The sequence below is a fragment of the Lepidochelys kempii genome, chromosome 5 (assembly GCF_965140285.1).
Source record: "Lepidochelys kempii isolate rLepKem1 chromosome 5, rLepKem1.hap1, whole genome shotgun sequence".
Lineage (NCBI taxonomy): Eukaryota > Metazoa > Chordata > Testudines > Cheloniidae > Lepidochelys > Lepidochelys kempii.
Genome location: NC_136384.1, coordinates 106,039,019 through 106,066,586, shown reverse-complemented (window position 1 = coordinate 106,066,586; position 27,568 = coordinate 106,039,019). Strand labels below are relative to the sequence as shown.

The 27,568-nt window shown below is 40.7% G+C and overlaps 1 protein-coding gene across 42 annotated transcripts in view; it reads left to right on the top strand.

Moving 5' to 3' along the window:
• Positions 1-27,568, top strand: part of PTPRD (protein tyrosine phosphatase receptor type D) — a 624,822-nt gene that overhangs the window by 98,596 nt on the left and 498,658 nt on the right. For 40 of the 42 annotated variants that reach the window (XR_013635846.1, XM_078852933.1, XM_078852935.1 and 37 more), the window contains exon 1: positions 25,214-25,267. The exons of 1 other annotated variant lie outside the window; for it this stretch is intronic. The gene's annotated coding sequence lies outside the window, so the exon portion shown is untranslated. Of the gene's footprint in view, positions 1-25,213; positions 25,268-25,637; positions 25,687-27,568 lie in introns of those variants that run through there. One more of the 42 variants, XM_073345347.2, reaches the window with a different exon arrangement.

Genomic DNA, 27,568 nt, shown 5'->3' with positions numbered 1-27,568 from the left:
TGGGTTAACCCAGGTTAATCATGTTTGGCTCTTTGGAGCAGGGCCCAGTCTTGTTTCCTCTTCCAATTTAGGCAATTACAAATGGCTTCAAAAGATAAAAGAGCCACAAAAAAGGCAGATATTTTTAAAAATATTTACTGTTGCATACCCCTTTAGAAACATTCTCTATGTCTACACTACAGAATCTATGCCAATATGTTGCCTTACTGTAGACATAGCATATGCCAATGGGAGTTTTTTCTGTCAGTTTGGGAATACCACCATTCCGAACGATGTTAGCTATGCTGCCAGAGGCCCTCATCTATCGGCCTAGCTGCATCGACACTGGGGTTTTGGTCAGCATGGCTATCTCTAGGAGTGTGGGTTTTTTTCATACCCCTGACTGACATAGCCATGCCAGTATAAGATTTAAATGTAGACCAAGCCGTAGATTGGAACTTGGTAGTATTAATATGATATTTACAAACATGCTTAGGTCAGACACTACCCTCCTGAAAGTGTTGACCTGGGTCATTTGCTGCAATTTTCATCCAATCTATAAATAGCACAACATGTACTAAGTAATTTTTGCAAGTGAATTTCTTAGATTTAAAGGGATACAGTATGTTAATTTAGAATTGTAAACCAATGATACTTCATGGCTGTGTGCTCTGCCAAAAGCAAATAATTAAACCTTCAACCAGGACGTGTGACAAAGCTCCAAATTCCTGGGAAGATATTGCAGTGAAATTATTATTCTGTAACATTACAGCACAGGAAAATTACGAAGGGGATTTGCAGACACAAAAACCTTTCTGTATTTACACTATTTCCCTTAAAAAAATAAATAAATAAAAGAACTTTCTTGCTCTGTTTAAAGCATACAAAGAGAGTAGGGTTAGACTTGTAGGTGCAAAGTAGTCTGGGTAACATTTTTTTGACTGGATGGATCCTGTGAAGTGCTGGAGCTCTCAGTTGTACCCGTTGGACTTCTGTAGGAGGTGCCAAGCATCTTACTGTATTGTTCCTATACATGAGTCATGTAAATGAGGAGAAGGGAACATAACCTTTGGGTAAACTATAAGGAAGGAGAAAGGGGGTCACAGAGGAGAGGGAATAAGGTTTTAGAAGAAGTCTGGGGCTATTCTCCTCCAGGATTTTTAACATGCTTTCCATTTGGTGACCTCAGGTATTTTCCAAAAACAAGCCATCCATCCCCTCACATCACTCCCCACAAAATTCAATTGCTCAGCTGCCAACTCTCACGATAAAATCACAAGTCTCCTGACTTCTGGTGTCAGCTTCAATTTTCCTCAGATGTCCATCAACAATTTTTTAAAATTTTGTCTGTATTCAACATGGCCACCATATCCCCTCAATTTCAGTGGAACTGAAGCCAAGATGACCACTATTTTCCTACTTTTGGAGGTGGAAATTATGCTGCTCTAGAAAATATAGCCACCATTTCCCATTGTTTTCAATGGAACAGAAGCCAGGATACCTTCTCTCACTCTTCTGACAACTGCCTGTTTGCCCAGCAACCCAGGTCAGCCTTTAAAAAGAGGGGATACTGCAGCTTTCTGTGTCCCCAGTCCTGCAAAACCTTATCCATATGCTTAACCTTAAGTACACGGGTAGTCTCATGGAGGGCAATGGACATATTCATGTGCTTAAAGTTAAATGTGTGCATACTTGTTTGCAAGCCTGGAAGCTTAGTCTACAGATTCTATTTTATTGCATACTTATAAAGGTTTATATGTAATAAATACACCTGTGGAGAAATACACATGGTAAAACAGACACTTTTTAAATGTAATTGTATATTATTTTAGTAATAGTATTGTGACTTGTGATATAAACATGAGTGCAAAAAAAAAAAAAAAACCCAGACCCACACATCTACATTATGCCAGCTCCACTGTGGATTTTTTATTTATTTTTTCTTTAAGTTTATGTACTAAGAGGAGGGGAGCAGTAGAGGGTATATCCAGGCTCTGCCATACGCCTGCTCAAGGCCTCATTGTGGCTATACCTGAAGCGAACATTTCACAAAATACTCCCTACTGCACCATGACCACTTACACAAGGGCCACCACTATATTGGTCCTTGTGCTTTTTTGAGTGCAAGCATTGGGGCATATTAGCACTGTTGATATTAGGTGCACTACTAAATTATCCCTGCCCCAAAGACTTTGCCAGGTCAAGGTTTAAATTGTAAACTGCTCAGTGTGGGTGGACTGTTGTTTCTGCTCAGAATCCCGCTGAAATCAGTGGGGCTCTGCCTAGATGCCGGAACTTGCCTGAATGACACTGCTTGCAGGATCAGGCCCTAAGAAGACATGTGACATACAAAGGGTAGAGAAAAGGAGAAGGTCTAGTACATCATTTTTAGTTTTTCAGTTACAAAAACAAACATCTACTTTCCCCAATTCAGTCCAGTTGTCTGATTTCTTGTAGGCAGAATATTTTAGAAAGGAAAATTATTCCCAATTTATGTCAGCTGTGAATACTGAAGAAGTGGCAATCTCCAATTATATAAATTACATAGATTCCAAATTACGTGATCTTCTTCACAACGTCCCCGGTGAAGAATATACTTATTTTCCTGAGGCACAGAGAGATTACAATGCAAGTCACAGATAACATAGACAGAATCCCGGAGTTCTGACTCTCCATTCCTTTCTTTAGCCTGTTGACCATACTATCTAATGACTACACTGAAGATTACTGGTGAGAAGAGATTACATGGGAATAACATGTTGATAGAATTGGTGTACATAATATTAATGAAATGAATTCAGAGAAACACAATTAATTTGTTATTTTTAATCTTTAGACCTGCTTCTCCTTCACTTACACCAGTGCAAATCAGGAGTAACTCCACTGATTCAATCATTCAGATTGATAACCTGTGTAAAAAAGAGGAGAATAAGACCCGCTGTATCTGACAACTAGGTGTTTGGATTTGGATTTAACAGGTAGAGTTTGTGTGTGCTTGTGGGGAAGGAATTGTTTGGGGTAGGTGGTTAGGGAAGGGATTGTGTCATTCATAGAGTGGTGCCCTGAGAGAGACTGATGGCCTATTTCTCATTTTCCATCAGTTTTTCACTGGTCTAATTTAATTGATGTAGTTCAGTAGTTCTGGTTTATGCTGTGCAGGTGAGAGCAAAATCAAGCTCTGGGAAATACTGATCTTCAGTAGCATTGAAAATTTGCCACCTAAAGAACCAGCAAAAGTCACTATTGTAATGTTTCCTTCTGAATTTGTCACTTTCAAGTACTTCCTCTTTTTTCCATAATTGAGGATGCTGGGTGATAGGGGGAGGATTTTGACTAGAATTTGGCACAGGCTCAAGTGATACCATCTGCTGTAAGTATTTTGGTTCTTAGCTAGAACACCTCTTGCTGTTGATCTTAAGTTTGCTCAGTAGGAGCAGGTGGAGACAGAAGTTAGCCCTTGTTTAGGGTGACCAAACATCCCGATATTATCAGGACCATCCTGATATTAGGGGCTTTGTATTATGTACGCAACTATATCTCTCCTTCCCCCTCCCCCACCAAAAAAAAGGTGTCCTGATTTTTCATACTTGCTATCTGTTACCCTATCCTTGGTGTTGATGGGCTGAATCACTGTTGATTTTTCCAGACTGGCACTGTACTACATTAATTTCTTTTAGATGATACCTGAGGACAGATGTGCCAACATGAGTTACAGGCTTGCCCAAGCATATTGCTTTATTGCATATCCAACAGACTGATTCATACTTGCCTGAGTGAAGGCTGAAAAAGTTTCACACGTGAAATGTTGAATTTTTGCAGACTTTTTCACCTCCTGGTTTCACATTTTGCTTTTTTTCTTTTGGCTCAGCGCCAGGATGCTTTTCCAGCATAGCCTTCTCAGTTTCAGGCTCTAGGACAAGTTTTATGTGTATATTTTTGAGGATTCAGAATATGACATTAGACTGCCAACCAAATCTCTCTTGTTACAACATAGTAATATACATACTGCAGGTTATTTAATTCTTCGTAGCTATAACACTGCTCTTGGGTCAAATTTCCTTATCCATTGAAGTCAGTGGGATGGCTTGTGTGAGGAGAAGGGAAGGAGGATTGGTCTATTTTTCATATTCCTTTGATGAAAATGGAGGAATAGTAAGGTACTACTTAATGGTTCCATAATATCACTATTTTTTGCTAAGCTTGGCAGTCTGTGGCTTATTGCAGCAGATGCGCTGTTTCTATATGGCACCTGAGGGTTTTGGTTAAAGGCTTGTTGTGGCATATTCTGTTGTTACAAATATGTCTGGAGAGAGCTACTGAAAAAGTTGACTTATTGGAGCTCATGTCTCCAAAGAATACAAATTGCCTTTGAAACTACCCCTTTATGCTACTGTTCGTGCGCTTAAGGTTTCTCTTCCTTTTTTCTCCTTTTTGTGGCTCTAAAGTATTTATCTTGTTTTTCCAATAACACCTCCTCTTGATCCTAAATTTAAAATTTAATGTCTGGAATATATTACTTGGAACAAGGGTCTGGATTATCTTTAATTTTTGTTTTATCTGCTTTCTTGGTCTTCTACACTGCATAAGCCATTATAAGGATAGATAGAAGAAGGTATTAGGGTTCAGTTGGTGGAATGCCTGTCTTTTTCTGCTTAGTAGGTAGCACCGAGGCAAAGATTTCATTAGGAGGTGTTCTTGTGGTTGATAGCATCTTAGTAACAATGACTGGAGGAGCAGCAGCAGTGCTGTGTATATACTCTGGTAATTTACATTGAGTTGATGAATAATACCCAGAATAACCTACAGCGTTTGAGAGTCTGGGGCTTGTAGAAATTGTTGTGACAATCTTTTCCTCTTTCTTTTTTAATGTTAGTTTTATTCTAGTTCTGGGACAAACATTCTCTATTTTCTTCACTCCCTCTCTGGTCTCTGAGTAAATATAAAGACAATTAACAACCCCCTCTGGAAGAAGAGCATTTAAAGTGCAGTTTTATTTTTGCTTCAGCTTAAAAAAAATCCACAATTTCTCTTCCAGTTTCTCAGTTAAATTATGCACAAAATAATTCTCATAAAAGCAGTTGTTTTACTGTTCCCAGAAAATGGGGTTTTCTTCCTTCTATTTTTTTTAATAAAGCTTATTATATATTAAAGGAAATGTCTATGTTAAAAGTACTATGTTGCAGCATGAGCTATGCTTGACCTTTTCTGCAATACCCCTTCAAAAAAAAATTTTTAGAAAACAAAAAAAAAAAACCCAAACATTTTAAGTAGAATGAGATAATGATATCCTAATATTATGATAGAATAAGATTTCTGCCTTTTACGCACATTCCTCATTTTTTGGCTCCCATTAGAAGTTTTCATAGATTCATAGATAGATTCATAGATACTAAGGTCAGAAGGGACCATCATGATCATCCAGTCCGACCTCCTGCACAACGCAGGGCACAGAATCTCACCTATCTACTCCTGCGAAAAACCTCTCACCTCTGTCTGAGCTATTGAAGTCCTCAAGTCATGGTTTAAAGACTTCAAGGAGCAGAGAATCCTCCAGCAAGTGACCCGTGCCCCATGCTACAGAGGAAGGCGAAAAACCTCCAGGGCCTCTTCCAATCTGCCCTGGAGGAAAATTCCTTCCCAACCCCAAATATGGCGATCAGCTAAACCCTGAGCATATGGGCAAGATTCATCAGCCAGATACTACAGAAAATTCTTTCCTGGGTAATTCGGATCTCACCCCATCTAATAGCCCATCACAGGCCATTGGGCCTATTTACCATGAATATTTAATTACCAAAACCATGTTATCCCATCATACCATCTCCTCCATAAACTTAGCGAGTTTAATCTTAAAGCCAGATAGATCTTTTGCCCCCACTGCTTCCCTTGGAAGGCTATTCCAAAACTTCACTCCTCTGATGGTTAAAAACCTTCGTCTAATTTCTAGTCTAAATTTCCTAGTGGCCAGTTTATGTCCATTTGTTCTTGTGTCCACATTGGTACTGAGCTTAAATAATTCCTCTCCCTCTCCGGTATTTATCCCTCTGATATATTTATAGAGAGCAATCATATCTCCCCTCAACCTTCTTTTATTTAGGCTAAACAAACCAAGCTCCCTGAGTCTCCTTTCATAAGGCAAGTTTTCCATTCCTCGGATCATCCTAGTAGCCCTTCTCAGTACCTGTTCCAGTTTGAATTCTTCCTTCTTAAACATGGGAGACCAGAACTGCACACAGTATTCCAGATGAGGTTTCACCAGTGCCTTGTATAACGGTACTAAAACCTCCTTATCTCTACTGGAAATACCTCACCTGATGCATCCCAAGACTTCATTAGCTTTTTTCATGGCCATATCACATTGGCGGCTCATAGTCATCCTATGATCAACCAATACTCCAAGGTCCTTCTCCTCCGTTACTTCTAATTGATGCGTCCCCAGCTTATAACTAAAATTCTTGTTATTAATCCCTAAATGCATGACCTTACACTTCTCACTATTAAATTGCGTCCTATTACTATTACTCCAGTTTACAAGGTCATCCAAATCTTCCTGTATGATTTCCCGGTCCTTCTCTAAATTGGCAATACCTCCCAGCTTTGTATCATCCGCAAACTTTATTAGCACACTCCCACGTTTTGTGCCAAGGTCAGTAATAATAAGTTGATGGCACTCAGTAATTTTCAGCACATACTCAGGGCATAATTACAAGGAGGACGTTACCACCCCCACCCCCCCACACACACATCTTAATTTGGCTAAATAACAATGTCTTTTCAGATGGGGGCGGGGAACGATGGTGGTACTCTACCAAGCTAAACCCATAAAATAAACTCTGCAAAGGATTCATCAGAATGAGATGTTGCTCATTGTAGATTATGCAGATGTTTAAAATATGATTGTACATGCTGTCTGAGCTTCATGGGGCTGCTTGAGTTTGGGTGCCCCTTGCTGGGGCTTCAGTATGCTCATGGGCTCCGCTATGCTCTCTGAGCTTGGTTCCACCTTTTTGAGTTAAAAAAAGAAAAAGATGGTGGTATCTTGCACACACCGTGCATTTGCTGACACAGCAATGAGACCTCATTCACAAAAAATAAATTGTGTAGATCTATGGTTTCCTCTACGCTGCCCATCACCCATTCTGACTCGAGGAATTCTTGTTGCATGGTAAGCCGTGTGCAAGCAAACAATATGCATTTTAATGTGGCTAAATGCAGATGTATACATCTAGGAACAAAGAACGTAGGAAATACTTACAGGATGGTGGTATGGACTCTATCATGGGAAGCAGTGACTGTGAAAAAGATTTGGGAGTTGTGATGCATAATCAGCTGAACATGAGCTCCTAGTATGATGCGGTGGCCAAAATGGTTAACATTATTCTGGGATGCTTAACCAGGGGAATCTCTACTAGAAGTTGAGAGGTTTATCTTACCACTGTATATGGCACTGTTGTGACTGCTACTAGAATACTATGTCCAGTTCTGATGCCCACAGTTTAAGAGGGATGTTGATCAATTGGAGTCATTTCAAAGAAGAGCCACAAGAATGATTAAAGAATTAGAAAACATGCCTTATGGTGATAGACTCAAAGAGCTCAATTTAGTCAGCTTAATGAAGAGAAGAATGAGGGGTGACTTGGTCAGTTTGTAAGTACCTACATGGGGAACAGATATTTAATAATGGGCTCTTCACTCTAGCAGACAAAAGAATCTCAGAATCATAGAAATGTAGGAGCGGAATGGACCTCGAGAGGTCGTCAAGTCCATCCTCCTACACTGAGGCAGGACCAAGTACACCTATTCAATCCCTGAAAGGCATTCATCCAACCTGTTCTTAAAACCTCCAATGATGGAGACTCCACATTCTTCCTTGAAAGCCTATTCCAGAATTTAACTACTCTTATAGTTAGACAGTTCCCACCCCCCACCACCACCACCCTAATATCTAACCTAAATCTGCCTTGCTTCAGATTAAACCCATTACTTCTTGTTTTACCTTCAATGGACATGGAGAACAGTTGACCACAGTCCTCTTTATAATAATCCTTAACATATTTGAAGACTGTTATCAGGTCCCCGCTCCGTTTTCTTTCTCAAGATTAAACATACCCAGTCTGTCAAACCTTTCCTCATAGGTCAGGTTGTCAAACCTTTTATCATTTTTATTGCTTTCCTCTTGACTCTCTCCAATTTATCCACATCTTTCCTAAAAGCATGGTGTCCAGAACTGGACACAGTACTCCAGCTGAGGCCTCACTAGTGCCGAATAGAGTGGGAGAATTACCTCCCATATCTTACATACAACACTCCTGTTTATACACCCCAGAATGATATTAGTCTTTTTTGCAACTGCATCACATTGTTGACTCATATTCAATTTTCAATCCAGTATAATCCACAGATCCTTTTCAGTGGTACTATAATGTAGCCAGTTATTCCCCATTTTCTAATTGCACATTTGATTTTTTCCTTCCTAAATGAAGTACTTTGCGCTTACCTTTACTGAATTTAATCTTGTTGAATTTAGACCAATTCTCCAATGTATCCAGGTCATTTTGAATTTTAATCCTGCCCTCCAAAGTGCTTGCAGCCCATACCAGCTTGGTATTAACTGCAAATTTCATAAGCATACTCTCTAGTCCATTATCCAAGTCATTAATGAAAATATGGAATCGTACCAGGGCCAGGACTGATTCCTGCAGGACCCCACTAGATATGCCCTCCCAGTTTGACAGTGAGCCATTGATAAGTACTCTTTGAGTACAGTGTTTCAATCAGTTATGCACCCATTTTATAGTAATTTCATCTAGATCTAGACCACATCTAGTTTGCTTATGAGAATGTCATCTGGGACAGTGTCAAAACCCTTACTAAAATCACAATATATCATGTCTATTGATTCCTCCCATCCACTAGGCTAGTCACCCTGTCAAAGAAGGAAATACAGTCCAATGGCTGGAAGTTGAAGTTAGATACAATCAGACTAGAAATAAAGCACAAATTTTTAATAGTGAGTATAATTAACCATTTGAACAATTTTTCAGACATTGTGGTGGATCACTGGAAATTTTAAAATCGAGATTTTATACTTTTCTAAAAGATACGGTCTAGGAATTATTTTGGCAAAGTTCTACTGGTTGTGTAAGACTGCAGGTCAGACGAGATGATCACAATGGTCCCTTCTGGCACTGAAACCTGTGAATCTATAAATCTATGAATTGTTAATGTTTAAATTAACATCCCTAGATTCTAAATTAATCCCTCACTGATGTCAATGGGGTATTTTACACCTCTTGGAACTATTATTTTAGGCAACCTACAGATTCACTTAGACATCTCTGCATTGGTTACAGTTGATTCACATTTCTGAGACTTTCTTCTCAATCACAACATCGAAAAACTTCCTTTTTTTTACTGAAGGCTGAGGTACTAGAGAACAAGACTGTAACAGCAACAGAGATGTGCTGCTGCAGGGAATGGGTGCACACTAGCACACTGTTTCTGAGACCTGCTTTATTTTCCCCATCTGAATTTTGGCTGGCTGTGGAGGAGGGGCATTGTGTAGAGGTGCTTAGCATTGCTATCATCAGCTACTTAGCTGTTGGATATACAAACCAGGAGGGAGCTATAACTGCAGGCCCTGCTATGTACACTGCTGGGCAAGCAGCTGTGTTTCCTGGCTCAGCCCCTCACCTATTGGTTCTGAGGGTCTGCAGACCAGGAAGAACCTGCCTGGGACATGAAAGAACTGCAGTGGCTGTGGCAACATCTTCTCTTCTCCCTTTCCTTAACAGGGACAGGCAAAAAAGGAGGCATGGCTATTGGAGATGAAAGGTGGAAGGATTTTGAAGATAGTAAAAGCTGGGACAAGAGGCAGTGTGAGGAAGAGAAAATGAGAAGTTTGGGGAGACGAGAGGGAGAGAATGAGGTGAGTTTGGAGAAACAGAGAAGAGAGATGGGGTAATTGTGGGAGTTTTTGGAGAAGAGAGACAAGGGTTTGTGGGGAGGAGAGCACTTTGTGGGGAGGAATCGAGAGAAATGGCTTGTGGGAGAGGAGGAAAACACTGAAGAGGTTGTAGAAAGTAGGTGAGTCTCAGAAGATGTCAGAGGTCTTGGTGATGATAGGGGACTTCAACTACACAGACACCTGTTGGGAACATTATATAGCCAGGCACAGATTATGAAACAGGTTCTTGGAATGCATTGGAAACAACTTTTTATTTCAGAAGGTAGCAGGAGTGTCTGGGGAAAGACTGTTCTAGATTTGATTCTTACAAATTGGGAGGAACTGTTTGAGAATTTGAAGGTGGAAGGCAGCTTAGGTGAAGGTGATCATGAAATGATAGAGTTCATGATTCTAAGGAATGATAGAACAGAAAACAGTAGAATAAAGGCAATGGACTTCAAACTTAGCAAACTCAGAGAACTGATAGGTAAGATCCTTTGGGAAGCAAGTCTAAGGGGAAAAAAAAGAATTGAAGACAGTTGTCAGGTTTTTTTAGAGACATTATTAAAGGCACAAGAACAAACTACTCCAATGCATTGGAAAGATATGAAGGTATGGTAAGAGATCACCCTAGTTTAACCAGGAGATCTTCAGTGACCTGAAACTCAAAAATGAATCATAGAAAAAGTGGAAACTAGATCAGTTTATTATGAAGGATGAATATAAAAAAACACAAGCATGTAGGGACAAAATTAGAAAGGCACAAAATGAGACTAAACTAGCTAGGGACATAAGGAGTAACAAGAAAACATTTTACAAATGCATTAGAAGCAGGACAGAACAGGCTCGTTACTTAATGAGGAGGAAAAGACAATAACAGAAAATGCAGCAGTGTAAATGGGACTAAAATAGGGAAAAGAACAAGTTAAGAATTGCTTAGATAAGTTAGATGCCTTAAAGTCAGCACGACCTGATGAAATACATCCTAGAATAGTTAGGGTACATCCCCACTGCAATAAAACACCTGTTGCTGGCCAATGTCATCTCACTCAGGCTGCAGGGCTGTAAAATTGCAGTGTAGACTTTTGAGATCGTGCTGGAACCTGGGCACTAGCACCTTTCCCCCTTGTGGGGTCTCAGAGTCTGGGCTTCAGCTTGAGCCCAAATGTCTACACTGACATGGGCCAGCCCCAGGTGTTTTATTGCAGTGTAGACATACCCTTAAAGGGCTTGCTGAACAGTTCTCTGAGCCATTAGCAATTCTCTTTGAGAACTCATGGAGGATGGGAGAGATTCCAGAAGACTGGGAAAGGGCAAATATAGCACCTATCTATTAAAAGAGGAATAAGGACAATAAGCAAGACATGAGAAGTAATTCTTCCACTCTGCTCAGCACTGATAAGGCCTCAACTGGAGTATTATACCACACATTGGGAAACATGAGGACAAATTGGAGACCATACAGAGGAGAGCAACAAAAAAGACTAAAGGTTTAGAAAACATAACCTACAAGGAAAGATTGAAAAAAACCTGGGGTTTGTTCAGTTTGGAGAAGAGAAGACCTAGTAGGTACATAACAGACTTCAAGTAAGTAAAAGGTTTTTATAAAGGGGAGGGTGATAAATTGTTCTTCCTAACCACGGAGCACAGGACAAGAAGTAATGGGCTTAAATTGCAGCAAGGGAGATTTAGGTTAGACATTAGGAATTTTTTCCAATGGTAAGAATAGTTAGGCATTGGAACAAATTACATAGGGAAGTTGTGGAATCTCTGTCACTGGAGGTTTTTAAGAACAGGTTAAATCAAACAGTGATGGTCTAGATAATACTTATTCCTGTCTCAGTGCAGAGCACTGGACTTAGATAACCTATCGAGGTCCCTTCCAGTCTTACATTTCTGTGATTCTATGGGGAAGACTGTAGGGGAAAGACGGGAGATGCAGATTTTGTTGGAGTTTGTAAACTCAGTACCTGTCTGAACACTGCTGCCACATAAGACAAGAGCCAGTCACAAACTGCACTATAGGAAGAGGAGGCCAAACAAGTAAGTGTGTTTGTGTGTTTGTCTTTTTTTTTTAAAGTGAAATGGGAAGAGAGCAACTTATATTGGAACCTGTTTGTTGGAACTTATAGATGGCATTACCTGTTTCCAAAACAATTTAAAATAAAATGATGTACAATGCTTATGATCAATATACTAACAAATAAAGCACAAGATGGGGTATTGGTTGGTGTTTGCTACAGACCAAATCACATTTGGGAACAGGATGACTAGCACCTTATGCCCCTATTTATAATGCATAGGGGGAAAAAGCTGTGTGTTTTTGATCATGGGGGACTTTGAGTGACATATGCAGAAGGTCTCCTGCTAACAGTACTAAAATTTCTAAATATTATTGATGAAATTTCCTTCAGTTGTTGCATGCAACAGAGGGGTATTCTGTATTAAACCTCATCTTGATGGATAAAGAGGAACTGATCATAAAACTAAAAATTAATGATAGCTTAGTTACTAGTGATCATGACTTGATCACATTTATAATGTAGAAACTGAATAAAGTCCAGATCAGTAATATATATATACAGTTGAAGGGTCAGTTTCACAAAGCTGAAAACAATTGTGAGCCAAATCAGTTGGGAGGAAGAATTTAATTAGAAAAATATAAATGATAATTGGGAATTGTGTAAGAACACTTTACTAGCTGCATGAAGAGCCACAATTGAGGAAGAAGGCCATATTGGCTATAAAAAAACAACCTGGTTAGAAGGTTGGAAGAAAGGGGAATTTGATCATAATGAATATAGGTCAGAAGCTTGGAACTGTAGAAAATTGATAAGGGAAGCAAATGGACCCAAGGTGAAATCTAAGACCAGCAGGGTTAAGGACAATAAGCAGGGGTTTTTTAAAGTATATTAGGAAGAAAAAGAATCTTAACAATGGTACTGGTCCTTACTAGATGGAAATGTCAGAATTATCAACAATAATAGAAACAGAAAAGGCAGGCATGCTCAATTAAATATTTCTGTTCTGTATTTGGGGGAAAAAAATACTATCATGTAATATGATAACACTTTTTCCATTCTAGTGGTATCTCAGGAGGATGTTAAATAGCAGCCGCTAAAGCTAGACTCTTAAATTAGTAGGTCTGGCTAACTTGCATTCACAAGTTTTAAAAGACTGAGTAGCTCGCTGGACTGTTAGTGTTGATTTTCAAGAAGTCTGAGAATGCTGGGGAAGTTCCAGAAGTCTGAAAGAAAGCTAATGTTGTGCCAATATTTAAAAAGGGATGACCAGGGTAATTATCGGTCTACCAATGTGATATCAGTCCTGGGCCAGATACTGGATTGTCTGATATTTGACTCAATTAATAAAGAATTAAAGGACAGTAATAGAATTAATGCCAAACAAGACGGATTTATGGAAAAGAGATCCTGTCAAACTAACTTGATATCTTTTTGTGATGAGCTTACAAGTTTGGTTAATAAAGGTAGTAGTGTTGATGTAATAGTCTTGGACTTCTGTAAGGCATTTGTCTTGGTACTGCATGACATTCTGATAAAAAATCTAGAAAGATATAAAATTAGTATGGCACATGTCATAAATATAAAGGGAAGGGTAAACCCCTTTGAAATCCCTCCTGGCCAGGGGAAAGCTCCTCTCACCTGTAAAGGGTTAAGAAGCTAAAGGTAACCTCGCTGGCACCTGACCAAAATGACCAATGAGGAGACAAGATACTTTCAAAAGCTGGGAGGAGGGAGAGAAACAAAGGGTCTGTGTCTGTCTATATGCTGGTTTCTGCCAGGGATAGACCAGGAATGGAGTCTTAGAACTTTTAGTAAGTAATCTAGCTAGGTATGTGTTAGATTATGATTTCTTTAAATGGCTGAGAAAAGAATTGTGCTGAATAGAATAACTATTTCTGTCTCTGTATCTTTTTTGTAACTTAAGGTTTTGCCTAGAGGGGTTCTCTATGTTTTTGAATCTAATTACCCTGTAAGATATCTACCATCCTGATTTTACAGGGGGGATTTCTTCATTTCTATTTACTTCTATTTTTATTAAAAGTCTTCTTGTAAGAAACTGAATGCTTTTTCATTGTTCTCAGATCCAAGGGTTTGGGTCTGTGGTCACCTATGCAAATTGGTAAGGCTTTTTATCCAACATTTCCCAGGAAAGGGGGGGTGCAAGTGTTGGGAGGATTGTTCATTGTTCTTAAGATCCAAGGGTCTGGGTCTGTAGTCACCTAGGCAAATTGGTGAGGCTTTTTACCAAACCTTGTTCAGGAAGTGGGGTGCAAGGTTTTGGGAAGTATTTTGGGGGGAAGGACGCGTCCAAACAGCTCTTCCCCAGTAACTAGTATTAGTTTGGTGGTGGTAGCGGCCAGTCCAAGGACAACGGGTGGAATATTTTGTACCTTGGGGAAGTTTTGACCTAAGCTGGTAAAGATAAACTTAGGAGGTTTTTCATGCAGGTCCCCACATCTGTACCCTAGAGTTCAGAGTGGGAGAGGAACCTTGACAGCACATGTTAAATGGATTGAAAACTGGATAACAGATAGGATGTGATTTTAGTAGGGTCCTACAGAGATTGGTTCTTGGTCCTATGCTATTTTTATTAATGACCTGGTAGAAAAAATGAAATAGTTACTGATAAAAATTGAAGATGACACAAATATTGGGGGGGTGGTAAATAATGAAGAGAGCAGGTCACAGATTAAAAAATAATCTGGATAATTTGGTAATCTGGGCACAAGCAAACAATACACATTTTAATATGGTTAAATGGACATATATACCTCTACTAACAAAGAACCTAGGCCATACTTACAGAATGGAAGACTTGATCCTGGTGTGCAATCTATAAGCGATTCAGGGGTTGTGATGGATAATCAGCTGAACATGAGCTTCCAATGGAATGGTGTGGCCAAAAGGGCTAATTCAATCCTTGGATTCATAATCAGGGGAATCTTGAGCAGGAACAGAGAGGTTACTTTACCTCGATTTGGCCCTGGTGGTGACTGCTGCAAGAATACTGTGTCGGTTCACATATGCACAATTCAAGAAAGATCTTGATGAATTGGAGAGGATTCAGAGAAGAGCTGTGAGAATGGTTAAAGGATTGGAAAACATGCCCTATAGTTATAGGTTCAAGAAGCTCAGTCTATTTAGTTTAACAAAGAGAAGGCTAGGGGTGACTTGATTATAGTCTATAAATTTAATAATGGGCTCTTCAGTCTAGTAGAGAAAGGTATAACATGATTCAATGGCTGCAAGTGGAAACAAGACAAATTCAGACTGGAAATATGGTGTAAATTTTTAACAGTGAGAGTAATTAACCATTGAACAATTTACTGAGAGTCATGGTGGATTCTCCATCACTGACAATTTTTAAATCAAGATCTACTCTGCGAATTATTTTGGGGAACTTCTATGGCCTGTGTTGTACAGGAGGTCAGACTAGATCAGGGGTGGGCAAACTTTTAGGCCTGAGGGCCACATCGGGGTTGCAAAACTATATGGAGGGCGGGGAAGGGAAGGCTGTGCCTCCCCAAACAGCCTGGCTCCCACCCCCATCAGCCCCCTCCCACTTCCCGCCCCCTGACTGCCCCCCTCAGAACCCTGATCCATCCAACCCCTCCCTGCTCCTTGTCCCCTAACTGTCCGCTCCTGAGACCCCTGCCCCTAACCACCCCCCCGGGAACCCACCCCCTATCCAACCTGCCCTTCGCCCTTTCCCCTGACTGCCCTGACCCCTATCCACACCCCTACCTCCTGACAGGCCCCTTGGGACTCCCATGCCGATCCAGCCCCCCTGTTCCCTGACTGCCCCCCCCCAAACCTGTGCCCCATCCAACTGCCCCCTGCTCCCTGCCCCCCCGGGGTGCCCCACTCCCCGCCCCCTTACCATGCCAGAGCCAGCCACACTGCCGCGCTGCCCGTTAGGAGCGGCGGGCCAGAGCTCTGGCGGCGCAGTGAGCTGAGGCTGCGGGGGAGGGAGGATAGCAGGGGAAGGGCCGGGGGCTAGCCTCCCCAGCCAAGAGGTCAGGGGCCAGGCAGGATGGGCGGCCGTAGTTTGCCCACCTCTGGACTAGATGATTACAATGGTCCCCTCTGGATTTGGAATCAATTAATCTATGAGTTGCATTGAAGAGGATAATCTTGCAACACTGCAGAAGAATGTCTTTGCACACATCACGTTCACACTTTTGGGGTAAAATAACTTCACTTATCAGGACCTTTGTGCCACAGTGGGAGATGCCTTCAATATCACCATGAAGAGGGAGTCAACCAAGCCAATGTCAAAAGTTTTCAAGTGCAAGCTCTTGAGGTGTTTTATTTCCATTAACTCAAAAGTTTCCTGTAGCTCTAGTATGTACAAAAACCTCATATGGAATTAGTTTGAACTGTAGCTCTGTCCTAAAAAGACATCTGCTCTGGTTTACAATGAATGGTTTTGTGTTAACAGAACTCTGAGAAGTTGTTTCCCTTGTTGAAAAATAAATCCTCCAATTGAAAAACTATGACTAATACATGATTTCCCTCACAGAACTAGTTTAATATAGGAGAATGCTTTTTCAACATTGGAACGTAAGGGATTTGGCACCAAAGTCCTGCTAATAATTTGGATTCAATGAAACAGATTTAATCTTTTCATTCCTTTTTTCTTGAATACTTTTTTGGCTAACACATTGATTATTCTTGTGGTCCTGATTTCTGTTTTAATTGAATTGCTGAGAATGAAAATGATTAGCAAAAGTTGTGTGGTGAGCAGATTTGTTTTGCTAATGTGGTTTTGTTTAATACCTCTTGTTCTGTCCAAAACACATAGACACTCTTAAAAGAACATGATAGTGCATAGTTTACAAACCACACAAGTAACAAAGTGAATGTGCAATGGACTTGAATGGACAGTATAACATGGGTGTTAAAAAAGGAAAAATAGGTTGAAATGCTAGGAAAGTTATAGAAACAGTGCAGTAACACATACAGATCATATTTAGCCTATGTTGAAATTCAGTGGCCTGTGGTATGAAGGAGGTCAGTCTAGATGGTGGTGTAGAAAGTTCCTTCTGCTCTCAAAAATCTATTTTTTCATTGCCAGTTTATATCCATTTGTGCTTGTGCTATCATTGTCCTTTCGCTCAGTGGTTCTCAAACTTTTTTTTCCGCGAACCACTTGAAAATTGCCGAGTGTCTCAGTGGACCACTTAATGATCTTTCCAAGTGTTGTTTGTACCGTTAGCTAACTATTGTAAAGCGCTGTGGATAAAATTGCTATTTCAAAAAAAATTAATAATAATAAACTTTTTTTGATCTACAAATAAAAGCACACAACTCATTTTAATATCAGTAGTCTTACCTTTCTAATGTGATGGATGTGCTCTCTCTCCCCTGCCGTGGCAGCCCCTGAGCTGGGGCTGGGAAGGAGAGTGGTCTCTCCCCCACCACAGCAACCACAGAGCTGAGGCTGGGAAGGAGGGCCATCTCTCCCCAGCAGCCGCAGGCCTGGAGCTGGGGAAAGTCGCCTCTTTCTCTGGCCGCTGCAGCCCTCCACGTCCCAAATTCACCCCACTTACCCCTCCTACCTAGTCCCTATTCTCCCCAAGGCCACCACCTCACCTTACATGTGCATCTTCTCTAGAGTCCAGGCACCTAATTAGTGGAGCCATGCCTGCGCAGCTCCACTAATTAGGTGGGTGGCCCTTCATTCTCTCGTGTGCAGCTGCCCAGGTGTGCACCTTGGAGGGAACTATCCGCGGACCACCTGAGTGGAACTCACAGTTTGAGAACCTCTGTATTAGCTTATATAGCTCTTCTCCCTCCCTGGTATTTGCCCCCTTAATGTATTTATAGAGAACAATCTCGCATCTCAGCCTTTCTTGCTAGAATAAAATAGACAAGTTCTTCCACTCTCCTCTCTTAAGATAGGCCCTTCATTTCCAAGATCTTCCTTGTAGCTCTCCACTGGACCTATACCAGTTTAAATTCATCTTTCTTGAACATGGGTAACCAGAATCGTACACAATATTCCAGATGAAGTCCTACATTAATACTTCTCTATCTGTATTGTAATGCCTTGCCTAATACATCCTAGGATCAAATTTGCCTTTTTCACAGCCCCATCACATTGGTGGCTCATAATCATCCTGTGATTGACCCACACACCCAGGTCTCTTCCCTCCTCTGTCACTTCCAGCTGAGGAGCCCCCAGCTTGTAGCAGAAATTCTTAGTATTAGACTCTAAGTGAATGACCTTGAACTTTGTATCATTGAATTTCAGCCTATGTCTGTCACCCCAGTCTTCAAGGTCATTCAGATCTTCCTGTGTACTGTTCTGATCCTCCTCTGTATTGAAAATGCCTCCAAACTTTGTAACATCAGCAAATTTCATTAGCGCACACCTATTTTTTGTGCCAAGGTCATTAATAAAAAATATTGAATAAGATTGGCCCCAAGACCAAGATAACAGCACTATAAACTAAAGTAATCAGTTGTTCATTTTCTCTGGGTTGGCCCACCATTTTTTTTGTCATGCACGGGAGGGGCCACCTCTAGGAATTTGAGAGTAATTCAGTCTTCTGTTCAGCCATTGGCCCTTTACTAAGACTGCCAACATGATTGCCAAGTATGATGGCCATTTTCGCAATATGGACACTTGTCCACTAGGAATTGGAATGTGATCACTAATTTATCCCCACCGAGATAACAACAATCTCCAAACATAAGCCATTTTTAGTGGGATTAAAAACAGTGACAAGGGAGTCAGAGACTCCATAACCTATTGTATATCTCACGTTCTTCATGTAAGCAAACAAAACCACATGCACCTTTGAAGAAAAACCTTTAAGATATTGCAAAGATTTAACATTTGTCTGTGGTGTTATTGACTTAAAAATTGATCTGTGTCCCTTAAGGATAAGGGAGAAATTTCCTCCTATATCCTTTCCTTTGCTCCCTCCCATTCCACCCTCAAGGGTTCCATATCACAGCACACCTCATGGGCAGATACGTAGACATTGCTCCTTCTGGTTTGTGTCTGTATCTGTGGGAGGGTCACTGGAGAGGAATGGAGAAGTATCCCTTCTTCTAAGAGACCATGCGGGCTGCTTCCACAGCACTCCCAGGCTCAAGAAGGAAGAGACTGAGATACGGAAATAATCCTGGATTCTCTCTGTAGCAGCACAGTGTTGCTACAATGCCTTCAACTGTTCTGGATGTGCCTAATAAATTGTGCCTAAAGTTGATCTTTATGTCCATTTCATGCACTGGTTTGTTATACTATGAAAAGGGAATAAAGGCTACCTTCTAGTGACGGGTGGTAATCTACAAAACTACAGATGCCTGGGCCTTATTCTGTGTATAGCCTCTTCATGCACAGGTCTTTCCTCGATGACCCTGAGGGGTGAGGCTTCAGCAGTCAGCCTGAAAGGGTACACTGGGAGGAACTACCGAAAGGACAATCTAGGTAAAAACATCTCTTCTGGATTTTAACAAGCCATCCCACTTTCCCACCCTTTGTAACATGCACAATGAAATTAAACTGGAAAATAAGTGCGCAACCTGAGGCAAAGTATCACTCAAAAGGTCAAGAATCAAAGCTAAGGTTGACACTGCATCTTACCTGATACTGTGTAATTTATTTCCTGCTTTAAATTTAGCTTCCTAGATTTCGTTTTCCTTCCCCCCCTCCGCCCCCCCAATTATAGCAACTTTTGAGCTGGGAACAAGCTGTAAAGTTCAGATCAAGTGCTGTATTTGAACTTTCCCTAAGTTTGGGTATATTCACATCTAGGTTTCGGTTCAGCTCATTGCAATGATAAAGGCAATTATCATTGAATTTTAGATCCAGATGGTGATCTGAACTTCCTCAAAGTTTGTCAGGGAGAATGTTCAGAATTGGGGTTACGATCTGGGTCAATTTCTGGTTAATTTGCATAACCCTATCTCTAACTATACACATATATTTATTCCTTCTCCCACTCACTTTACGTCCAGTCTTAATTTCTCTGTTATCCTCTTCATTTGGATCTCTGCAGTGGAGAATGGTTTTCTCTTGTACTGTACCAGTTTTCTGGAATTCTCTCTTCCCCCATTACCCTGCTCACAAAATACTGAGTCTTGGAGTAACTACCCCATCTTCAAACTCACCATAAAAACCTCCATCTATCTTTCGTTCACGGTATGATTAGACTTTCTGTAAAGTGCTTTGAGACTTTATATAAAAGAAATTATATAAAAAGAAACTATCTTGTCTAGTTCCATAAGATTTAGACATCTGAACTCCGATAAAGGACACTAAAGTCCCATTAATGATGTAGGCTTATATTTAAGTTTCTATACTCACCCATTTCTTTTTTTGCTTTCTGGATTTTAAAGTACATTAATTCAGAAGTCAGCTGGTAGTTTAAAAAAATAAGTTGGAGGTATGCCCCCTTTTTCTTTTTTGGGAGCATATCTTCACTTTAGTTGAATTTAGAAATGATTTATGATAATCTGTGCATACTCTCTTCTGTTGTTGTCTGTTACTGTAATTTGGGGGTGCAATCTCTCCTACAAGCACAGGATTTACATTCCTACCTCAAGAAGTCAAATAATATTTTGTATGTGGTAGTATCTTTTCTGAATTTAAAGCCAATTTCACCATTGACCTGCTGCAAAAAAATCTAAATAAAACTATACCCTCCCCCATTGCATTTTCCACTCCAAATATATTCATTTTTGAAATTGTTCAGCAGAGTTTTCATTACTTCTGGCATTCTCCAGTGGTAGAAGACAAAGCTATCTCTGCTGTCCAAAAATCTTATTTACAGCTTTCATTGCATATACTCTTGTTTATTTCCAGTTTGTGGCACATATTCTAGCGCTGTCTAATAAAACTGATCTTGCTTCATCAGCCTCAAGTCCCTGTAGATTTTCATGTATCGTGTGATTAATTACTAGTTTCCTGTAGACTTCTTGCTCTTCATTTTTTTTTATTTCTTTAGCACAAAGAGCTAAGATAAAAATAGTGAACCAGGCAAAAATAATAATAAAAAATAACTGTACTTGGAATCACATTCTTCTCTAGACATCTCTGTCTTTAACTACCAAAGAAAGATTTATAGGACTCAGGGAAGTTTGAAAGATAAAGATAAACCCACTAAGTCTGCTGAGATACCAAATTAGCACTTAAAAGACATACATATCCAAGGTGTGTTAGTTGAATGTATTTTTTTGTTTACTGACAACTCATGTATTTATTTGCCTAGTAGTATTTTATTATCTTTAATATTCACTGGGAGATCACAAAGACTTGTGGCTTATAAATGGGAATTTCTTCAAGTATCAGTGCAGCAACGCAGAAATACTTCCCCTAATCATTTGGTAATCCAATGCCTAATGTATACATTAATGGAGCTTTGTGACAAATCACCTGTTAGATTTCATCTGACAGCTTGTCGTAGAGTAATTATAAAAATAATTGTAATATACGGCTATCACAATGCCTGCAACAAAAAAATGGGGGAGGCAATTACAGAGTATCCTTTGTGCCCGTGCTTGCTCTTCTCCTGAAGTGACCCAGTGTTCCACTTTGATTGAGATGGTTCCAACTGTTAACGGAACATCCCACTGTACTAAAGAGTTTAGTGGGAATGCCCATTTGTCACCACTGCATGCCACAGTCTCAGACACAAGAGCCAAAGGGAAAATAACACTCTGTAGTATTAATCTCTAATATAATACAGTACTATTTAATGTTTGAACTGCATGAGATTGCAACGTGAAAACATTAAGGGCTGGTCCTGCACATCTTACTCAGGCAAAACCCTAACAGAAGTCATTGGGAGTTTTGTCCTGAGTAAAAAATGTGGAATCAGGCCCTAAATGGTGGCAGCCAAGAGGAAAGCTCTCTGTCTCTCCCCACTTACTCATGTGAGGTGTCGGTGAAGACAATGGGACTACTTGTGTGGTTTAGGTGAGCAGAATTTAAACTCTTATTTTTTAACAATGGAAGAAGTGTGTGTGCGTGTGTGTGTGTGTTTATATGTGTGTATAGATATTTTTAATTATACAAACAGAAGCAAGAGATACTCCCCACACTAAAAAGTTTGTTTATAGATTCATATCCTGAGTAATTAGCTTAATTCAGTATCTTTGTACCTGGTAGTACAGCACTTTCAGTTTGTTCAATATTTGTATAAGAAATATTTCAAAGTTAATATATTTTTGAAATGTTCTTCCAATTCAGTATTGTGCTAGCATTACAGTTATGTATTATCACAATCTTGGCAATAAACTGCACAAACAAAAACTAGTAGAACATTGTACTTGAACTTCTTAATATATTTTGTAAAATAATATTATTCCCACATTGTGTTAACTTGTGATATTTTGAATTATGCATCCTGAAAGCTATAACTTTTGGGGGCAATAATATATCAGTGGAATAGAAACAATAGGTTTAACTTTACAGCAGAAATATATACACATACACACACACGTATATATGTATGTATATTTCTGCTATCATTATTGTAGCACTTAAGTTGATGATAACAAAGGCGCTGATTCATCCTTGGGTAGACACAGAGCTTTTCATACTGTTTCACTTCACGCAGCATCATTTCTCCCTCTGCTCTTTACATATTACATATACATCCAGCATTATTCTTAAATCAGAAATCTGAGAAATTAAATTCACTACGTAGGCCTCGCTTTAGTGGTTTATGTAGAAGGAAACAGATTTATTTCTTATTCATACCACCATGCTGACAAGAGGAACAGAGGGAGGAGCCATATCAAGATGATTATAACTCCAAATTTTGTGGAAAAAGTTAAATAAAGTCTCAAAACTTAGATCTTAATTGTGATGGTGGTGTCCGAATGTATCAGGGATGCGGGATTACTGACCAATTCTTCCGTGTCATTCCAGGATCTTAGCATGAAGAGTACTGAGACAAATGGTGAAAACTGTCAGGACACCGGATCATTATATTAAAACCTGGACTATCTATTTAGTTATTTCAAAGCAAGCATAGAGTCTTGGGGTGCATGGGGGCTGCGTTGTGGTGGGGTTTTATTTTTTGTTTGCATTCCATAACCGTACATAGATATTTATATTTATAAAAATATCTAAATATAAATATGTGTGTGTGGTTATGGAACGCAAACAAAAATTAAAACCCCACCACAACGCAGCCCCCATGCACCCCAAGACTCTATGCTTGCTTTGAAATAACTAAATAGATAGTCCAGGTTTTAATATAATGATCCGGTGTCCTGACAGCTTTCACCATATCTATATATAATATAGATATAATCCACTCAACTTTTTATTGTTCAACAGAAATAGTCTCAATTTCATTCAACAGGATGAAAAAATGGTCAGGCATGCCACATTCCAGATATTGACGCCTTTCCATAGTGCAGTTATTCATAGTGCAATTATTAAAATCCTTTGGCATTTTGAAAGATGCAGTGCTCCTTTAAGTATAAAATTGATCTTGGGATCATTTTGCATGGCACAATTGAATGTATGTCGAAAAGAGGATAGGAGTTGGGGAGGAACAAAGTATATCTTCCTTCTCTCAGGAGTAGACTTAAAGCTGGGCAGCAATACATTTCCAAAGTAAAATCAAATATTATAAAACAAAACTAAATATAATGACCCAATTTCAGTATAACTCAATGGGAGAACTCATGAGCATAAGTGTTTGCAGGACCAATCTATCTGAGGCAATTACATGGCTCCCATCACCATAGTATGTGAGTGCCTCCCAGTCTTTAATGTATTTATCTTCACAGAGTCCCTGGGAGGTAAGGAAGAAACTTCCTCTCCAAATGACTGGGGCCTCCAGGAAGAAAAAAGCAGGGACTTTAAGCCAAACTTTATAGTGACTTACATTCAACTCCATAGATTTCACTGAAGTTGCATGGGCTGTAAATGAACATGGACTTTGGCCCTGCCTCTTTACAAAGAACATAAAGTGCAATGTAAACCTATGGACGTATATGCAAATGTTTGATAATGATGATTTATATGCCTTGGAGGACAAATTCTGGCTGAGTTACAGTGCTTGCAACTCCATTGATTTCATTGGATTGTATTGGGTGTGAACTGGAACAGAAGTTAACCCTTTAAATTCTACTGAAATATACTAGATTTAGAAAGTTTTTGGATAGGGACAGTTATCACATACTCACAGGGATGTAGTCTATTTAGTGGTGTGTTTGTGAGCCAGAGAATGTGAAGGGGGGAAGGAGACAGAGGGGGGCATATTTGAGATGCCCATTATCTCAGACTTCCGTGTTTCAGTGTGCGCATCCCTCTGACAGGCACCCCCTTTACACAGTGCTGGAAACAAGTGTGTGTGTGTGTGTGTGTGTGTGTGTGTGTGTACAAGACAAGATCTTCTCTGGGCTGGACTGGTACAGCTAGCTAGATCCCTGGGAGTGACGTCACCGACTTCCCCCCTCCTCCTTCCCCCATCTCACCCCCCGCCCCCCGTGTGTGTCTCTCTCTTGTTTCCTATGTCCTCAGTCAGTCAGTGGTCCAGGGAGAGACTGCTGGCTCAGTGCTTCTCCCTCTCTCAATCCCGTCTCCGCTCCCGCACCGCTCTGCAACAGGCTCCCCCCAGCCCTTGGGGCCATACGGATCCTGTGATCCACGCAGCCTACGAGGATTTAAAAATAATAATAAAAAAAACCCCACCAAAACAAAGCGAGAGGGAGGCACCTCCACCACTTTACTCCTCCTCACTCCCCCCCTCCCCCCGTTACTCCCAGGGGCGGCGGGGCAGGGGCACTGTTCCTGCTAGTGGCTCTTTCCCCCTGCCTTTGCCCCCCACCCCCGGAGAAAGGGAATTGCCTCTTGCCTCCCGCCGGTTTGCACGGCACTTTGTTTGGAGCAGAGGGGGGAGGCGGGTGGGCGACCCAGCTATTTGTAGCCACAGACTCCGCTACAAGGCGAAGCGGGGGGAAGAGAAGAGAAGAGGAGGAGGAAGCGGAGCAGAAGCTGGGGACCAGAGCGAGCGCCCGGGAGCAGCGGCAGCCGCAGCCGGCACAAGCAGGAGCAGAACGGAGCCGGGCAGAGAGCGGCTGGGGGAGCGGGCTGCCCCTGGCTGCTGCATCTCCGGACTCCCGCCCACTCTCCCCCACTTCCCGGCGTTGGACCGTGAGAGCCACGCACCAGCGCCAGGCAGCCACGACCCGCGGGCTCCTGCTGCTTGGCTTGGATTAAATTGGCCGCCCCGGAGCCCAGCGAGAGGAGGTGGCGGCGGCGGCGGCGGAGGGAAGCGCTGGTGGTGGCGGGCGGGCAGGCGGCGGCGGCTGCTGCTGGGACTGGGGGAGCCAGCATGACCAGGTAATTCCCCCGCCGCTGCCCCATTGCTCCCCCTCTGCCGCTCCATCGGTGCGTGTGTGGGGGGCACCGTACTCAGCACCTCCCCCCCCCCCCCCCCCAGGCTGCCCCTAGCCCTGGCCAGACCACTCGCCTCTGCTTTCTCCTGGGTTTTAATCTCGAGCCACGGGCTGAGAAGGGAAATGAAGAGAGGAGTTGTGTGTGTAAGTGTGTAAAGGGGGGAGGGGGATTGACTAGTGACCAGAGTAGACATTTCCACTGAATTCCTACTGTGCGTGTGGGGGAAGAGGGGGATTCGTGTTTCCTGTATTGTAAAGAGGGGTGAGTTATTAATGATAGCTTTTTTTTTTTTTTTTTGTATTTGAACTAGTGGGGAGAAGGAGAACTAGCAGCAATCAAAGGGAAAGTGGCTGCCATTCAAGGTGTGGGAGGACTTGTTTGGAGACCTTTTTCACACTGGAATCAGATCAGTTCTCTCTTTTCCTCTGTGGCAATTGCAGATGATTGTTCATGGTGATAAGAATTTTTTTTTTTAAAGGTCCTTTTTTGAAACCACTGTAAAGAAACCGAAACAGTGCAGACCCTCAGCTTTCTGTAGGGTTATAATGGAATTCTCACATTTGTGCAGAAAACTTATTTTACCAGCTCCCTCTTAAAATTAATATTGTGTTGTAAGCAGGGACTTTCCCCTCTTTTAATGTAGCCTACCTTGACTTATAAATACAAGATCTGTTTTCTTTATTCAGTTCTAAGTGCTACATTATGGGGCGGGGGATATTTTTTCCTTAAAACTGTCACCCCTCTCAAGCCATCATCACTTTTCCTTTTCCAGACACCTTTCAATAAGCACATTTCTGTTTCTCCTTGTTATTTGAGACTGTTGTGTGATGAGTATACGTTCTCCTGGCTGGCCTTTGTACAATGTACCACCACATAGAAAGGTGTGTATTTCTTCTCACCTTTTCCGCATATAGACACACAATTTAAAATTGAAGCTTTTATGTTTATAAAGAGGACCATTTTGTTCACCTCACCACAGAGCAGCAAAGGTTTTATGTTTTTCTGTTCATTCAATATCCGCTGGAGACTGTGCAACATTTCATATGAGACCTTAGATACTGATTTGCTTTGGAATTTCCTAGTTACAGTGAGTGGATATGTTTATTTTATGTTTCTATTCTCTCAAATATTTAAACTTAGAATTCACATAAAAAGTTGAGACTATCTTGTGACCTTTTGCCAATTGCCTGCTCCCTGCCTTCTGCACAAACACAGGCAACTTCTGTAACATCAAGACTTTTACTTTGAATCTTGATGCAGAGGTGAAGAAACACAGCTCTAAGATATTTTGTGTTCCTTGGTGTCTAAAAAGGTTTAGAATATTTACTACTTTCTATTCTTTATGTAAATATGGTTTAGAATATATTGTATTACATAATTTCTAGTGGGTTGGGAAAGAACAAAGCTTTATTGTTCATTGTTACTGAATAGAGCAACTCTGAACAAAATAAAATTCTCCCTTGTCCCCCAAAATAATTGTATGTACTTGCATCTCACCATAGCTAGCAATTTCATGACAGTTTTCTTAAATTCACTCTCATGAGATCAGCTATTATTGTATTTTTTGAAGTGTGAAATTGACAAACTGGTCAGTTTCATAAATTCAGCTGTCAAATTTTGTCCAGTTAAAATAGCTAAAAGCTATAATGTGTCGGCATGGGATTTTCAAAGAACTAGGTGGTGCAGCTTTTACACAGACATGGAGAGGGATTTAATTGGATACTTTTTACTTTCCGATCTTAGTTGTCACTTGTGGTGGTATGGTGGAATATATTTAGGTTTCTCTCAATGCTGAAATGATGTATAGCTTGTGTATATCCACTTTAAGTACTGAGAGCTTTGGCTAAGTAGTAGACTTCTACTCTAAGAAGGCACTAAGAAATTCATTGTGGTTTATGTGTGCTATGCCAAGCTGTCAGGAATGGCGTTTCAAAAGGAAAACTGCATCTCTGAGCTTCTAGATGTCAGGGTCTGTGTTTTAAAATCTGCTTTTAGTATTAGCAGTCATATTACTTTTTAATGAATAATAAAAAGTGCTATAAATTAAACATTCTGTTGTGGCTGTTATGTAACTCAAATATTAGTTGTGCCAGTGCACTGAATGGGAAATGGTAAAACATACAGCATTTAATTTTCTGAGGAGGTTTGTGAAAACAGCTCTGGGGTTGTATTTAGAAATTTAGTATTTTAAATCAGTAATTCAGCTTTCAGTAATTCAGCTTTCATTTTAAGGTCACCCTTCAT